Source organism: Bos indicus x Bos taurus, chromosome 14 (assembly GCF_003369695.1).
Source record: "Bos indicus x Bos taurus breed Angus x Brahman F1 hybrid chromosome 14, Bos_hybrid_MaternalHap_v2.0, whole genome shotgun sequence".
NCBI classification, from domain to species: Eukaryota; Metazoa; Chordata; class Mammalia; order Artiodactyla; family Bovidae; genus Bos; species Bos indicus x Bos taurus.
In genome coordinates, this window is record NC_040089.1 from 53,703,751 (window position 1) to 53,709,871 (window position 6,121).

General features: G+C 39.9%; 1 non-coding gene across 1 annotated transcript; it reads right to left on the minus strand.

Moving 5' to 3' along the window:
- Window positions 1-5,693: 5,693 nt before the first annotated feature.
- TRNAC-ACA lies at window positions 5,694-5,765 on the minus strand. Its single transcript has one exon. It is a non-coding gene; the product is annotated as a tRNA-Cys (tRNA).
- Between the last annotated feature and the right edge of the window lie 356 nt (window positions 5,766-6,121).

The following is a 6,121-nucleotide window of genomic DNA, read 5'->3' on the forward strand; positions in this document are numbered from 1 at the left end:
TTTGGAATATTGCTATATCTTCATTTAGCTCCAGAGAAGCCTTAAAGTTTAGTTCCTGGATAATGTTCCAACATCAATTCTCCATTCTTCATTCAGGAACTCATACAAAAACTATAAAAATATTTTACTATAGTCTTGATGTTTGCAGAATTCTTTGAGCAGTGAAAGTGAAGATAGGCAACCTAACAATTGTGTAAAGATGGACTTAAAGATTAAACATTGTGATTGATCTCAATATTTAATAAAAGGTAAGAAATAAGACATGGTTAAAAACTAAGGACTATGTATTTTGAAATCTTATTTTTCACCCACAAGTAGGATTACTCAAAACTTACTAATTATGTTGCTATGATAATTTAATGAAAACATTAATGTGAAATGCTCTAATGATTTACTTCTTTATTATTCAGTGTCCATGACCAGACAACTCTCTCACTTCTCCTTATTCTAGGACTCAGGCTGATAGATCATTCACCAGACCAAATATTGGTCTTCTCCTTATCAGAGTAAGAGAGCTCTCTAGAAAATCTTACATAAACCCTCAAATACCACTATTTGTAAATGGAACATGTTGATTCCACTAACAATTCATTGGATATAGCTAGTTATATATCCCCCTCACTGAAAGGGAGCAAGAAAGAGCAATCTCATCAGAGTCCTGAAAGAGAAAAAAAGAACTCTTTATAAAATCATAACAATAAATACTATAGTCTATCCTCTGGTCGCAACTCATGTGGTTCAGTTTTGTACCCTAAACAAGTTAAACTGTTAAAAAAGGTTCTTAAGTACAGGATCTCTGCATGTTGTGCAGTAACCTCTAAGCCAGGTTGACCTAGTCCAGACTTGCATAAAGTAAACAACAGCAATAACAAATTATCTGCTCTTTAAGCACCCAATACAGCACAATAAACATTTTCATTTGGAAAAAAGAAGAAGATTGGAAGATACAGAAATCATTGGTTTATAGCAAAACTGGTATCTTGCTGAGCAAGGAGTCTCCACATGATATTCTCTATGACCTTTGTCTCTGACTTCTAAATTTTTTCTTTTCTTTAACCTTCTCCATTTTCACTTGGCTAAATTTGAACTGAGCATTGGATAATATATTCATTTGGGAGGCTATGCAGTTTTTTCATATCCTTCTGCCAAGAGTTATACACACAGTTCGTTTCAAAAACATAATTTAAATTTGTTTTATTTCTATTTTTTTTTTGCTCCTATGAACATCTCTTTAAATTAATTCCTGATATTGTTAGCACATCACTCTTTAGTGGGTAAAAGCGGTTATTAGCTTTTCTCTGAGCCAGTTTACCCAATTGCAATTTTAGAGTTAGCACAGCAACTTTTAAAAGTATAGATTATTTTCACTATATAAAAAATACATAAGATAGTATAGTGTGGTACAGTGCTTACATGTTTCTCTATAACACACTTTGCTCTCAATTTTTTGATCATCTCAACAAAAGCTTTTCAAGCAGCTTAAGCTTGTGAGCACTCCCAACCATGAGACACTGTATTTGCTCTTATTCTCCTCAGTACCTCATTCTTTTAAATTCCAAATCCTTACCTAGAGTATTACTTCCTCCTAATAATTAGTCACTTCTATGATATAAAACGGAGAAGGCAATGGCACCCCACTCCAGTACTCTTGCCTGGAAAATCCCATGGACAGAGGACCCTGGTGGGCCATAGTCCATGGGGTCGCTAAGAGTCGGACACGACTGAGCGACCTCACTTTCACTTTTCACTTTCATGCATTGGAGAAGGAAATGGCAACCCACTCCAGTGTTCTTGCCTGGAGAATCCCAGGGACAGGGGAGCCTGGTGGGCTGCCGTCTATGGGGTTGCACAGAGTCAGACACGACTGAAGCGACTTAGCAGCAGCAGCAGCATGATATAAAAGCTATCACCAATATAATATTAAGTGATTGGAAGCCTGGGATATTTTTTCATAATACATACGCAATTTCCAGTTATTGGCAATTGGTGACCATTGCCTAATGGTGGTGATCCATACCTAATTGAGTAGAAATTAAATAAATATAACATTATTAAGATTAAAATAATTATTATCACTTGCATTGTTTATATAAAATTTGTAACTTTCTAATTTGGTTCTAAGGTTCTAATGAAATTTTTAATCAGGGAAAATATAGCCTGGAAGATTATCTGTTACTGACAAAGAAGTTATATGAAGAAATTAATGCTCTACCCTTGACTAACAAATGCCAGTACTGCTAAGGCCTTCAGTGAGTTATCATAGAGAATGAAACTTAATTTGACCTGACCATTGTTATATGTCCCCCAAATATAAATATAAATATATTGTTGTTCTTCAGTTGCTAAGTAATATCCAACTCTTTTGTGACCTCATGGACTGTAGCCCACCAGCTCATCTGTCCATAGGATTTCCCAGGAAAGAATACTGGAGTGGATTGCTACTTCTTTCTCCAGGGGATATTCCTGGCCCAGATATCAAATCCATGTCTCCTGCATTGTAGGCAGGATCTTTATTGCTGAGCCACCAACAAAACCCAGCCCTACAATTGATATAAGCATAAATAAGTATGATTTATGTGTGTGAGCATATATATACATATACACATGCATACACATTTACTAGAATTAAAATAGATATTTCAAATAAATTACTATTTATCCTAAAATCCCAAATTTCTATCTTATCTTATATCAGATCAGTTCAATAGCTCAGTTGCATCTGATTCTTTTTGACCCCAAGGCCTTTAGCATGCCAGGCTTCCCTGTCCATCACCAATTCCTGGAGCATATATAAACTTAGGTCCATTGAGTCAGTGATGCCATCCAATCATCTCACCCTCTGTCATCCCCTTCTCCTCCTGCCTTCAATCTTTCAAAGCATCAGGGTCTTTTCCAATGAGTCAGTTCTTTGCATCAGGTGGCCAAAGTATTGGAGATTCAGCTTCAGCATCAGTCCTTCTAATGAATATTCAGGACTGATCTCCTTTAGGATGGACTAGTTTGATCTTCTTGCAGTCCAAGGAACTCTCAAGAGTCTTCCCCAACACCACAGTTTAAAAGCATCAATTCTTCGGCGCTCACCTTTCTTTATAGTCCAACTCTCATATCCTTACAACCCACTCCAGTGTTGTTGCCTGGAGAATCCCATGAAAGGGGAGCCTGGTAGGCTACAGTCCATGAAGTCACAGAAGAGTTGTACACGACTTAGTGATTGAAAAACAACATATACCTAGACAGATATCCCATGTCCAAGAGCAAAGGAGAAGCCCCAGCAAGTTGGTAGGAGGGGTGAAATCACATTTTGAATCAAACCCCATACCGACCAGACACTCGGAGAGCTCAAACAAAACCTTGTGCACACCAGGACCCAGAGACCCCACAGAGACTGAGCCAGACCTGTGTTTGAGTGTCTCTTTCAGAGGTAAATGTCAGCAGTGGCCTGCTGTAGGGGCAGAGGCTCTGGATGCAGCAGACCTGGGTCACACAGCCTGTAGCTTAAGCACTCTTGGAGGAGGTCACCATTAACCCCACCATACAGCCATCAAGCAGACAACCCACAAACTGCAGGAAAATTATACCAAGAAATTCTCACACTGTTAAGAAGATTCTAGGACCCACAACAGATTTCCCAACCTGGGGATCTGGCAAAGGGACTGAGAACCCCAGGGACTTTGACTTTGGAGGCCAGTGGGATTTGATTACAGAACTTACACAGGACTGGGGAAACAGACTCTTGAAGAGCACAAGAAAACCTTGTGTGCACCAGGACCCAGGAGAAAGGAGCAGTTAAGAGAGTCAATTCCCAGGCAGGTTGATAAGAAGTCCAGGATCCCCAAGGAAGAGGAGGAGGAGAAGGAGAAAGCGGTCTGGGGCTCTCAAAGAGGAGATAGGGGTCTGGAATTCTCAAGGAGGAGGAAAGCACAAATGCCTTGATTTTTATCTCTACATTCCTTAGTCTTAGTCACATAAAATGTTTTGTTTTTGTTTCCTTTAAGCTTGGAACTGATGATTACACAACAAACAACTCAGTTTAAACTCTGTACTAAGGATTATATAACAACAATGTATCCTGCTTGAGGACAGTTTCACCTTCCCTGAAAACCTTCTGACTAATCCTGTTATCTTAAAATGTATATTATGGAGGTCTAGTGATATCTTTCTATTGTTAGTGCTAATCCTGTCATCTTACAATTTAAATTGTGTGAGTAGGTCTAGTAAGATCTTTCTTTACAACTTCAAGACATTCTTTTGATTTATTGCAATAAATAATTTAAAAAGTATATAACTCCCTTGCTAACTCTAGATAGGGGGGCACTCTCTGTCTCCCTTCTGATGTTTATGTCAGAAGCTTTCTCTGTCCTTTTTCACCTTAATAAAACTTGGCTACACAAAATCTCTTGTGTGATCAAGCCTGGTCCCTGGACTCAAAGCTAAATCTTCTTCAGAGACCATAAATCTGAAATCGTTCACCATAAGCTATCAGAGTGACCCCAAAAGAGACTGACCCAGACTTGCCTATGAGTGTCCAGGAGTCTCCAGCAGAGGCATGGGTTGGGAGTGGCCTGCTGCAGGGTCTGGGGCACTGAGTGAAGCAATGCATGCACAGGACATTTTGAAGGAGGTCACCATTGTCTTTATTACCTCCACCATAGTTTGGTCTCAGATCAAACAGCAGGGAAGGAACGCAGCCCATCAACAAAAAATTGGATTAAAGATTTACTGAGCACACCCCTGCCCATGAGAACTAGACCCAGTTTCCCCAACAGTCAACCTTTCTCATCAGGAAGCTTCCATGAGCCTCTTATCCTAACCCATCAGAGGGAAGACAAACCCATCAGAGGGAAGAAAACCACAATCACAGAAAACTAACCAATGTAATCACATGAACCACAGCCTTGTCTAACTCAATGCAACTATGAGCCATTACATGTAGGGCCACCGAAGGCGGATGGGTCATGGCAGTGAGTTCTGACAAAACGTGGTCCACTGAAGAAGGGAATGGCAAACTGCTTCAGCATTCTTGCCTTGAGAACCCCATGAACAGTATGAAAAGGCAAAAATATATGACACTGAAAGATGAACTCTACAGGGTGGTAGGTGCCTAATATGTTACAGGAGAAGAGTGGAGAAATAACTCCAGAAAGAATGAAGTGATGAAGCCAAAGCAAAAACAACTCCCAGTTGTGGATGTGACTGGTGATGGAAGTAAAGTCCAATGCTGTAAAGAACAATATTGGATAGGAACCTTGAATATGAGGTCCATGAATCAAGGTAAATTAGAAGTGGTCAAACAGGAGATGGCAAGAGTGAACATAGAAGAAATGCAGTAGCCCTCATAGTCAATAAAAGAGTCTGAAATGCAGTATTTGGATGCAATCAGAAAAACGACAGAATGAATTCTGTTCGTTTCCAAGGAAAACCATTCAAAAAGATAGTAATCCAAGTCTAAGCCCCAATCAATAATGCTGAAGAAGCTGAAATTAAATGGTTCTATGAAGACCTACAAGATCTTTTAGAACTAACACCCCAAAACGATATCCTTTTCATTATAGGGGAAGGGAAGGAAGGGAACTCGCTCAGTCATGTCCGACTCTTTGAGACCCCATGGACTGTAGCCCACCAGGCTCCTCCATCCATGGGATTTTCCAGGCAAGAGTACTGAAGTGGGTTACCATTTCCTTCTCCAGGGGATCTTCCCCACCCAGGAATCGAACCTGGGTCTCCTGCATTGTAGGCAGACACTTTACCGTCTGAGCCACCAGGGAAGTCCTTCATTATAGGGTACTGCAAATGCAAAAGTAGGAAATCAAGAGATACCTGGAGTAACAGTAAGTTTGGCCGTGGAGTACAAAATGAAACAGGGCAAAGGCTAACAGAGTTTTGCCAAGAAAACGCACTGGTCATAGCAAACATCCTCTTCCAACTACCCAAGAGATGACTACACGTGGATATCACCAGATGGTCAATACCAAAATCAGATTGATTATATTTGCAGCCAAAGATGGAGAAGCTCTATACAGCCAGCAAATATAAGACCAGGAGCTGACTGTGGCTCAGATCATGAACTCCTTATTATCAAATTCACTTAAATTGAAGAAAGTAGGGAAGACCACTCAACCAT